Here is a 12,770-nt window from a genome sequence, read left to right as displayed (position 1 = left end):
ACATTTTTCTGTACAATCAATTAATGATGAGGTATGAATTTTATTCTATTGGACTGAGAAAAAAATAAAAAACTGCAATGCGAAGGATTTTCATATTAAAATTAAGAGCTCATATTTTGTGAGAATTTTTTAATGGTGCCTAGCAAACCCATTTTTCCGTAGCACTTGTAAAAAAAAAATAATTGATTTTTTTGACCCGCCCTAATATATATATATATTTAAAAAGACGGTGGCGGTAAGTCACCTTATAAGTATATATTTTCAATGGATTAAAATAATATATCTAATAATTATTGTACCACCGGTGGTACACGTGGCACAGAATGTGTAAATTATAATTTTTATTATTAATTTATGTTATATTTTTTAATATTATTTAATAACTATAATTATTAATATTTATTAATTATATTTAATAATATTGTTAATTATATATGGATTAGTAGTATAATGGAAACTAGCACAAGTTCGCATGGCTCAGTGAGGTAAATCACCATCCAGTAGTAATGTCCATCCAGTAATTGTATGTTCCCGATTCAAATCCCAGGGGTGAGAAAAAAATTGTACGTCATATACTAGTAAGAAATTCGGCAACAACTAGACATATGTATGACATCATTGCTTTTTTGTTCTTTTGATATATCAGGTCAGCTTAACGTCATATTTATTACGTAAAAGTCTTACGTCAATAAATGTCAAATAATAAGTAACATGTGACTCATATCTGACTTATATCTTACGTAAGTCCTGACATAGCTCAATATCATTTTGATGTCATTTTGACGTAATTGTGTTTACTGGGTATAACTGCAAGTATTAAAAAATTATTACTTATTATGTAATATTATGGTGAGATTGAAAATAAAAATTTTTAATGTGTTTATTTCTACAATATCTTTAAGGTCCTATACGAGAGCTGTTTGCTAGATACGTAACTTTAAAATAAAAAAATTTGCTGTTTTTAAATTTTGATTCTTTTTTTATATGGCCTCTTTTAACCTCAATACATATTGTCCGATGATATTTAAACTTTTTTAAGCTTTTTCAAAAATACAATTTTTCAAATGTCTTTAAATTAAAATTTTTTCGGAATAACTTCTTCGTTCAATGCAAATCATTTTCCACCGAGTCATTTCCTTATACTTGAAACCAAAATGAGTTCAATAGAAGTACAAATCTTAATAAGCAGATTAATATGGGAGAAACTTTCTGTGGAATTCAGTAATGTTTTTATAACAAGCTAAGTTAAATAGTAGCAAAGGCACACAAATTTCTCCGCTTTTAAATACTGGCAAAGGATCTCTGTTAACAAGATTGACAAGAAACTTTGTGTTTTTAGCTATATAAGATGGAAAACTCCAGATATTAAATACCACTTTTATCTTAACCTTTCATTAAAGTCACGCACTTATCAAAAAGCCTTTGAATTATATTACTTATTTTGTGTGATTCGTGAAAAGGTTTACAAAGGGAGAAAACGGAGCATAGAGCACCACCGAAATAACGAATAAACTCATATCCGCAAAGAAAATCAATGAATCGGAGGACAGTACTAATAAAAAATGGGAAAACATACACGACGTGATAATTACATTGGCGAAATCCATTGTCGGTATTTGCAATAAACAAAAAAACGTACTGTGGTTCGACGAATAATGCGAGATAGCAGTCAAAGTTCGAAACGAAGCGTGTATCTCGAGGCTGACCAAAAACACGAACGTAATCCGGGAACACTTACACAATATTTGGCAAGCGACGCATAATATGATGGAAACAAGAAGAGAAAAATCCTTAAAAATAAAATACAATAAATAGACGAAAATTACCAAAGCAGTAATTTCCGTTATATGTATTTTGGGATAAATAGACTTAGAAAGGAATTCCAAATTAAGACGGAACTAGGGGAAGATAAGAACAGCACTTAAATTACAGATGCAACGGCAGTATTAAACACGTAGAAAGATTCTTTTGACAGGTGATTGAACGTAAAATTTTAGAGCAACCAGGAAATAGAGAATTTTAAGTTCCGGTGGACTAGAAACCGCAGAACTTATGATTAACGAACCGACAGTTGCAGAGAAAAAAAGCGAGATTAAAAAATTAAAAAATCATATATCACCATGTAATGACTCAATTCCAGCTGAGTTAATCAAATGAGAGTAAAGTGGATTACTTTATTATAATATTATTACCATATATAATAAAGGTCGCCAGTATGGTTTCTGGGTGGAATAGCTGATAAAAAGTACACTTTTCCAAATTCAAGCAATAAAATTGGAATGCTGAATGCGATAGTTATAAATAGACACCAAAATTGTAGGATGTTTATCAAAGGATATATAATTCGTCGAAAACTAAGTAAATACGAATTATCTTTTTTTTGAAATTCAGGAATAAAATTTTTTTTGTTATTATGTATTGAGTTATAGGGGATATTAAAAATACTCTTTCCTATAACACAATTTCCTTTTTATGTTATATAATAGTGTGGAAGCACGTCTTTACTCAATCAGGAGTAGAAAAAGAAGAAACTATTAACGAATAAACCAAAAGAATAATATTTCGTCGCCAAGCACTTCGGATGCAGCTGCTCCTTGTTAGGGATAAAGAAAACGAAGATTAAGAAGGACCGCCCATCGATAGAACAAAACACTCTGTGTCCCACACTGGATATCGGATATTATTTATATACATAAAAGTATCGATTGTGTTTTGTAGATATGGTATAATAAATGCAAAATAAAAAATAGTGTGTAGAATTCAACAATTGTCTTGGCAGAAAATAAAAAATATATAAAATTAATCAAAATTTTTCTAGCAACATAGAATACAACTTAAGGGGTTAATATCTCTTCCAGTGATTTGCTAACTTTTTCACCTATATAGCCCCGAAGATATGATAATAGCAGAAAAGTGGATACAGAAAAAGTTGCATGAAAAATTCAGGACTACAATATAACATTAGAATTTTTTTGCTAGGTTGTTGAAGAGCATGTTTTGTAAGTATGTCGAAGAGCTTTAAAACGTGAAGCATCACGCTCATTTTCAATGAAGTCTCTGCCAGGGCACCCGCGCCGCTTAGATATATCATGTTATACGCTGTCAGCCAGCAGTGACAGACGCGGCCTAAACGGAAAGTCTAGTGTCAGTCAGCAGTGACTGATGCGGCCTAAACGGAAAGTCTAGTGTCCGCAATCGATGCCGGACGTGGCGTGGCGCTTCAAGTGTTAATCTAAATTATAACCTTCTTGATCGCTAAATCTGATCTTTTACAAATTTTTTAAAATTATAATGTTGCACATCATTAGACTCGTCTTGACAGCCGCTATCAGACAATAAGTAATATAGCAACAATAAGTATTAAAATATAGCATAGTATTGATAAAAAAAAGTTGACCAATCAAATCATAAGAATTCTATTTAATAATAATAGTCTTGTAAAGAAAAGTTTTAGGCCTATCCAAAGGAGAGGTCTATTTTGACCAATGAACATAAACCGTAAACATGGACTGTACGAAAACACATTATTATTGTCTAGATCAAGCCCCTTAAACTCATTAGATACACGTCATGTAATATAATGTTTACAAAAATTATTATTTTTTCTTTTATTTCTTTTTAGACATCATACTTTAAAACAAAGAAAATCCACCTTCCATTATTTGCTCATTTTAAAATATTATATTATACGTCACATTGTAAGTAGTATCATCGATTGCCCACTATTACTACTTGTATAGCTTTTGATGTTTTATTTATTCATTAATTTTATTTTTTGTATTTTGACAACTAACGCTATCATTCGAAAGTTCTTCTTTCATAATCATTAAACCGACGTAACATTTATCTTATCAACAAGTTGATGTATCAAGGAGAGTCGTATATTCATTTTACTGTAACACCGTCGCAAAAAACACCGTCAGAAGAAAAACCGTCCCTTTAGCTACCTCTCCGCAGGTACATATAGGTATGTACATGGGGCATTCCAAGCCAAGTCGGACAGTTTTAAAAATTTTAATTTTTGATTTCCGCTATACTTTGATATCTTTAGTACCCATCGAAAAACCCTTACTCCTAAATATTGACATTTTTTTGATCATCCATTCCAAAGATATCGAATTTTCAAAAAACAAAAAAACAGCTTTTTCTGTGGTTTTTAGCCCGTAACTTTTTTAAAACTAATCCAAACGAAAATTACCATTTAACATAAAAGTTTTTTTTTCAATGTACTTTTCGAAAAAAAATTCAAAAAAATTAATTAAAGTGTCCTAATACGTAATTCTCGTTTTTTAAACTTTAAGTGGCATTTTTTAAGGTGATTGCATATTTTGATTTTTTTCCCAATTTTTTACAGCAAACAACTACTAATGCCACAACTTTTTAGGCCAGTCTGGCCGTTGGCCTTCGATAACTACTATTTTTTTCAAATTTTGAAAATTAAAATAAATTTTTTTTTTTAATTTATTAAATGTTGTCATTTATTTCTCTTTTACTTAAAAATCACAATAACATTACTTATCAAACATTTTCAATCATTTGGTTTCACAATGATTACGTAAAAGCTATTTTTTTTTAAAACTCGCGCCCTGTTAATGCCTGCTCTCAAAGGAAAACGAAATCAGTTCACCACAGATAAATCGAATGAATCTCGTCTCGTTACAAAAACTCGTTGGGTTGTTATAGCAGTACATGGCAATATTAATCAGAAGTTTAAGCTATTAGATTATAAACTTGAAAACAAACTGCCTCCAAAAACTAGTGTTTTTTGTCGAATCGCTTGCTTTTTGCACAATAAATTTTAAAAAAGACTTGACTCTGATCTTGATCTTACAGAAAAAATAAATGCTGCCGTGAATTCAAAAAAAGATCAAGAGAATACTTTAGCCTTGGAGATAGAAACTAATCGTTAGGCCAGAAAAAAAGTTCGCTTTGCAATAATAACTTCAGAGCAAATAACTGACTTTCCAGAATTATCAGAGCAAGAACTAAAAATTCTTTTCACTGGATCATATCAATTGTCTCAAGCTGTATCGTATTTAGCTGAGATGAGGGATGAAAACGGAATAATCACATTCCATTATTTAAAAATTACACCTAATATTATTAAGTTCGAAGTCAGATCTCGACATATTAATTCGAAGACATATCGTTGTTTTATTGAATATCAGCCAGATAAGAACGATATTTTTAGAATAACTCGATATTGTTGTGATTGTGCGAATGGTAGACCCACTGTTGGATGTTGCTCTCACATTTTACTGCTACCATATATTATTTATCTTACGATTGATATTTGGCGAAAATTGTAAGACCTGCTGAGATCCTGAGTCGCCTGTTAATCGATGAAAAAATTTTTGTTCCACTACATCAAAAAATTCAAGAAAATTCCTGAGTGTAGAGGAGTATCCCAGTGAACACACCAACGTAACAGTGATATCACACCTAGAGAACATGTAAAATACCAAATGTAATGTAAATTTTACATTCTTGTGACACAAATTGTTATGTAAATAGGACATTAAATTTGTGACGTAAATATGCCATTAAAATTACATACATGTTACATACCGAGTAACATCACATTAGTAACCTTAGAGTGATGTTACATTTATATAACATAGTTACGTTAGCTTTACATCCTAGATATAACGTCACTATTACATACCTAAGTTAACTTATAAATAACATAACCGGTGTGACTCTGTTTTATCATCACATTTAAATCACAATGTAATATTTCAATTCTGTTCATATTGTTAAAGAACACCTATACAAAATAGTTATATTTTTTCTACTTAATAATTTTATGTCAAATTTATGTTAAAAAAGTAACTTTGAAATTATATAATGCGTTGTATCTGCATTGCTTTATTCTGCATTTTGCATAATGCATCAATATTTGAATAAGAATATTTTTTTACAGAATTAAGTTCCTTATAAGTATATATTTTCAGTGCATTAAATAAATATGTCTAATGTTTAGTGTACCACCGGTGGTACACGTGACACGGAACGTGTTAATTAAAATTTATATTAATAACTTATGTTACATTTTATAATTTAGTATTATTTATTAATTACAATTATTAATATTTATTAATTTTAAATAATAATATTATTAATTGTATATGTATTAGTAATATAATGCGAATTAAAACAAATTCGCATGGCTCAGTGAGGCAAATCACCATCTAGTAATGTCTTTCCAGTAATCGTATGTTCCCGAGTTCAAATCTCAGGAAAAAATATAAAATTAAAAAAAAAAAACTTAAAAAAAAACAATTACATAACCTTAACAACGATTATCGATTTTTTTTATATGTGACGTAACTGATATTCGAATTATATCACTGCTATATCACCAATGTAATATGTATGTGAAATTAACATCATATTTATGTTCATTATGTAACGTCACATTGTTACGTAAATGAGTGGTAAATTGTGCGTCACATGTGAGTCACCTGTGACCTGTATGTTACTTTAAGGTTTATGTAACCTAAAATTTTGGTTCTGTAAATGTGACGTCTCGGTTACATTGGTGTGTTCACTGGGTATAAAAGACATTTTCTAACGAGTTTTGGTGAGTCACATATTCCAAAAAAGCTAAAAAAAAAAAAGATTATAATTCTCTTTTGCCAGCCGAAAGTCGGCTTTTCGTTTAGATATTATGATCATACTTTTTTTTCATGTCTTGGATACCTAAGAACTAGAAAAGAAATTATCATTGATTTGATTTGAATTTTACTATAAAAATAAAAATACAAACGAAAAAACAAGTTTTTTTCTAATATCTCGATAACCATTTGAGTAAAAGAGCTAAAATATGAGGTGAATTATTTTTATTCGACATCAAATCGATCCCTTAAGTGCGAGTCAAAAAAGCCAAAGTGGCAGATTTCCCATCTTAATCCGGCTATACCCTTTATACACAAGAATTGAATGAACGGCTTATTAAAAGTAATAAATCATTCACCATGTGTTTATTGAGCTTACCTAAACATTCGATTTTTACCTTCTGTAGATTTTGTTTGTTTAGGACTTCTTTTTTTGTTAGAATTCTTTTCCCATAAATAACAGGAAAGAAGAATAGAAAAAAATAGGAAAATAAGAAAGAAGAAAAAAAAACAACGACAAGAAAGGACACTTTAATCATTGAAAATAACGCTTTTAGAATTTTGTTTCCAACTTTTTAACTCTATTTTCTTTTTTATTCTTGCCTATTTTTTTTAATTCATCCATTAAAATTTCTATAAGAAGTAGAGAGTCTTTTCAACAGTATTGGAAAAAAAAAACTATCTGATAAGATCAATTTTTACGTTCAAATAATGCGACATAACAATTTAGCGTAAAATCGACAAATTTAAGAAATATCACGTTTGGGGTATTCTTCTACCTGATACTTAGAAACCGTTCTTAATGAAATTCTTTCTCAAGGTTTTTCTTTTACCTTTTTTTATTATTATTCTTCTTTATTAATATTATTATTATTAACTAACTATTACTATTAACTATTATTTAATGAAATTCTTCATTTACATGAACTATAAAGCATAGAAAATAAGAAACATTTTTTTTAACATATTTATTTAAATTTAATTATTTAAATTTTTCTTTTGTTTACAATTAAAGCCACGCACTATAAATGCGTCTATCGTCTAAATATAAACAAGCAAACGGATGATTTTTTCTTAAGGGTCATATTCTTACTTTTTGATAACCCACCCAATGTGATTATTCGCGATAGAAGTAACAGGATATCTAAATAACGAAGAAGAAAAAGAAAAAAGACGAAAAAAAGGAAAATATAAAATACATACAATCGTGCATACATGTGCACATAAGTGATTTCTCTCGCTTCTTCGTTTTGTCGAAATATATTCCACTTTTTCATTGAGCTAAATTACTAATGTCAAAAAAGAAACTGCTAATCACGTTATTGCGTGATTTTAACAATAACAATTTATCAAATTACGCTAAAATATAAATAGTAGATAAAAAGTAGATAAGTTTGACGGTTCTAAATTGACATTATGCTAACACACTTATGCATGTATATCTATTTTATAAAATAAGAGATAAAAGTACGGATCTTTTAACGATCGTAAAGTTAAATTCATAAATAGAGTAAGAGATAAAAAAAATAATAGAAGACAAAGGAATGTATCATTTGAAATATTACAGATAATTAAATGAGATATTAAAAAAAAAAGAAAAGAAATATATAGATTTATATATTATTATTATTATTTATATTTCAATATATGTAGCTGGATTGAGAAGTTTTGACAGACAATTATTCAATTACTTTTTTCTTTTTTTTTTAGGGAGCTTTTTTAAATAAAAATGTTTATTCAATCGAATTCATTTTGAATAAGAATTATTTTCAAAGTTAAGGAAAAACATCTATTATGCCTATTACACGTTATTTACTATCATTTCCTCCTAGATTCTAAAGAAAAAAGAAAAAAAAACCAAAATTACAAATAACGATAATAACTAAGGTAGAAAAATGATTCTTTTTTTTTTTTTTTCGTTATAATCCAATCGTGCGAGTTCTAACAAGCAACGTCCGTCCTGTCGAATTATTCCTACATTATAATAGTAACCTCGATGATGGTTTCTAACTTCTAAGCTCCTTTATATTAAACACTACATATATATATATTCGGAGACAGAAATCAGTACACATGAGAGTTTGATGATGAATATCTTTTGAACGCTTAATTTAATCGCCAAAACATAAGACACCATTATTATAGAGCAGTAAATTTCCTACAAAATTTGTATTGCGCATTTTATATTAGTCATACATTGTCGAGTTATAAAATTCATAAACAAAAATGAAGTTTGTCTTAAAATAATCAAAATTAAATCTTCAATACCATTCAAATGGTGACGTTTACGGGAAAAATATAAGATACCTTTTTTGTAGAGCATTAAATTTCCTACTTAATTCTTTCAAAATATTTTTCTGTAAAATCAATTAATGATGAGTTATGAGTTTTATTCTATTAGACTGAGAAAAAAATAAAAAGCTACGATGCAAAGGATTTTCCTATTAGAATTATTAGCTTTTTTTAAGGTGTCTAGCAACCTATTTATCCGTGGCACTTGTAAAAAAAAAAAAAATTGATTTTTTCGACCCACATATATGTAGGGATAATTTATTTAGGGTGAAAGGTGCGAGGTGAACATACACCCAGTTTAATCCTACTAATAAGATTTATTTAAAACAGGTATTAGAAAAGTACAATATTAGTTTCACAATCTTACGGTTACAACTTAGATGAGCGACTGAATTTTTACGACTGTTACAACTGATACAACTGCGACTGCTACAACTGATATCTAACTACGGCTACGACTGCTACTACTTTACTTCTACGACTGAGACTGCTTTCCTTCTACCACCGAGACTGCTCTACTTCTACCACCGAGACTGCTCTACTTCTACCACCGAGAATACTTTACTTCTTATTTCTTTACATGTCTTTTATATCAGAAATCACCTACACCCCTTTTTGAGAGGGAAGAAGCTTACAAATCTTACTGACCAATAGCATAAGGATCCACCCCATAGTCCACCGACAGCCTATGGTTTTCGGTAGTAGGAACTATGCATACAGAAACTTAATCTAGCACATCGGAATGTTACCCCTTTTTATGGCATCGCATAGGTTACACAGGTATCTGAAATTCTTCAAAAGGTCCCGACACTGCACACATGGTTTTTTATTACACCAATATCCTAATAACCCTCAAGGTTCGTTTATGCTTTTATGGCTCACCTAATCTTTTCTTTTAGTCTGAATAGATTTTTCCTTTTCAATAAAATAAGATCTAAAGAAAGGACTGAATACTAGTTTTTGTCTACCTCTGCTACACTTAAAACTCTCCTACATATATATATTAGGTTGTCAAGTATGAAATGGAGCAAAAAATGCACATAATTGAATTCGATTTTTTCCAATAAAAACTTTTTATTTTTAATCAAGGTATGCACCCATATTATCGATACACTTTTGCCATTTTAGAGGTAGCTCATTTATTCCTTTGCTGTAGAGGCCTGGATCACGGGAGTCGATGAACTATTAAAACGTCATTTTAACAGCCTGTGCAGAATTGAGTTTTTTTCCAGATAAAAAGTTGTTTAAATTTTAAAAGAAATGATAGTCAGTAGGGGTAAGGTCTGGCGAGTACGGTGGGTGACAGAGAGTTTCCAACTTCAACTCCTGTAGCTTTGACACGGTCATTCGTGCAGCATGTGGTCGAGCGTTGACGTGCAGGAGAATTGGAGTCATCCGATTAATTAATTTTGGCTGTTTATACGCAAGATTTCTCATCATTTCTTCTTGTTAAAAACAGTGAACATCCGCCGTTATCGATTGGCCAGGTTCCATAAAGCAGTGGTAGATGAAACCTGAGCTAAACTACCAAAAATTTTTCATGTTCAATCAATTAATGATAAATTATGAATTGTATTCTATTGGACTGAGAAAAAAATAAAAAACTTTGATGCGTCTTGAAAAGAAGAAACATGTTCTTTTCAACCTTTTCCTCAAGGGAGAACGATAAAAAAAGAGAAAGTATTCTATTCTATAGAAAATGAATAAATCGAACAAATCGAACTTACCATAAACACTCTTCAATGATCTCTCTACTTTAAGGGGGTATTCTGGTCTAGAAATTGGAAAAAATCGATTTTTCTCATATTTTTAAAGCTTAACCTTTTAAGAATATGAACTTAAGAAGATTTTTCAAAATTTAAATTATTTTTGGAGATATAGCTGTTTTAGTGACGCGGCTTCCTATATCCTACCCTTATTATGCGAAACTTTGAACGCGTTTTTCTCGAAACTGTTTTTTTTTTGTCACGGTTGCAATGATATCTCAAGTTCTACTTAACCGATTTATTTGAAATTTGGTGAGAGGCTTCTCTATGCATTTTTCTATCGTACTAATCAAACCTCTTGCAACAATTTTCAATTTCTACTATTTTGAAAAAATTCTGAACAGTAAAAAAAGTGGTAAAAATAATGTATCTTTTTTTCAGACAGCCGTAATTTAGTGAAAAAAAATTTCTTTTCAATTCTTTTAGTTCGAACGATAGCAGCATTATTCTTAATTATTAATATTTTTTATTTTTTTATTTCGGATTATTAGAAGAGCTGCAATTGTGACAACCGTCGAGCACCAATTTTTTAGACCCCATAATTAATCAGCCTATATCTTTTTCAATTTTAAATTTTTTCACTATTTTTTTTTCATGTATTCTTGAAATATTAATAAATATCTTGTAACATTATAGATAGTGAAAATATTATTCGTCTTTTAGTTATTGCACTTGAAAAAGTACCTAAAATCCATGCTTCTAGACCAGAATACCCCCTTAAGGCAAACCTGCTGATTCTTGTTGAAATCTTATGACTCGTTCAGCTTTCTACATATAATGAAAACTATGCTGTTAAACTTAACAAAATATGCAAAAAATAATTAATTCACATAATCAATTACAAAAGAATAATTAGACGATTTAAACAATTTTTTTGTAACTCCTGCTTTCAAAGTTCAATTTTTTAGCCTTGTTTAGCAACCGTAAAGTCGCATATTCCCGTGATGGTGGTAACTATGTAGTAACTATGGTTGTTACTATAGTAGCGTGCGGGAAAGTAGTACTTTCAAACAGATTGACCGTGCGGGAATAAAAATTGTCTATCACTTTAATTAAAATTAAAAGAAAAGTTGTTAAAAATCTACTTGAACAATGAATGAATTAACGAGACCTTGTACGCCTCCAGACCTAGTACCTGCTGCTAAAAATATTACACATGAGTGTTTATTTTAAAAAACAAAGTTTATTTAAAATGTAACCCTATTATTGATTGATTAAAATTTTTTGATAACTAATATAGTTTAGCTAATTACAACATTTCTTTATAAATGAATAATTTCTCTCTATTGAACTTTGAATGCAGTCGTTAAAAAAAATATTGTCCGATACATGTGTCCCAATTGAGGCATTCACAGGGCTTAATTAAGAAACTCACCAGAAGAAACAAGGCGTTGTTCTCTCCTAACTAGCCTAACGGCTCGTGGGGGTAATCTGCGTACTCGGCCTATTTGTAAACACGCCATTTCTTAGGCTCCTGATTCAATTTTTTAGCCCTGGAATGCCTCACTTTGCACACGTGTATCAAAAAAATCTATTATTTTATCTATTACAATTGTTTTCCGTTAAATATTTTGATGCAATTTATTTGTTTATTTTTTTTCATCGATTAATTTTGTAATTTTCAAAAAAACTAAATTGTTTAACCCTTACATGTAATATAAAATGTAGTAATTGATAATACTTAGACAAAAATAGAATATATCTATGATATCTATTATTATGCCTTAGCAAATAGAGGTTAGTTAGCATGTAACTACTTAAACCTATTCCTAACGAACAAAAATATAATTTTCTTTTTTACGTACACATAAATATGATGTTAAGATTTTTATTTTTATCACACCTTCTCTTTTCGTTTCTTTTTTTTACAAATTTCAAGAATTTGACAAAATTCAGAATAAGTTTACCGCATACTTTTTCTTCTTCTTCTTCTTCTACTTTTTCATTTTTCTTTTCTACATTATCCTCATCATCATCATAATTAGCAAAATGAAGAATGTAGAGATATGTTGTTAAGATGATTAAACGCTGGCCACTCAACAACCCTCTTTTTCATGTCATATTAATTTTGCATATGAATGTTTATCTATAAGTG

Source organism: Polistes dominula, unplaced genomic scaffold (assembly GCF_049000335.1).
Source record: "Polistes dominula isolate Pdom_NZ unplaced genomic scaffold, Pdom_raw_medaka contig_280, whole genome shotgun sequence".
Taxonomy (NCBI): Eukaryota; Metazoa; Arthropoda; class Insecta; order Hymenoptera; family Vespidae; genus Polistes; species Polistes dominula.
This window is presented reverse-complemented; position numbering follows the sequence as displayed.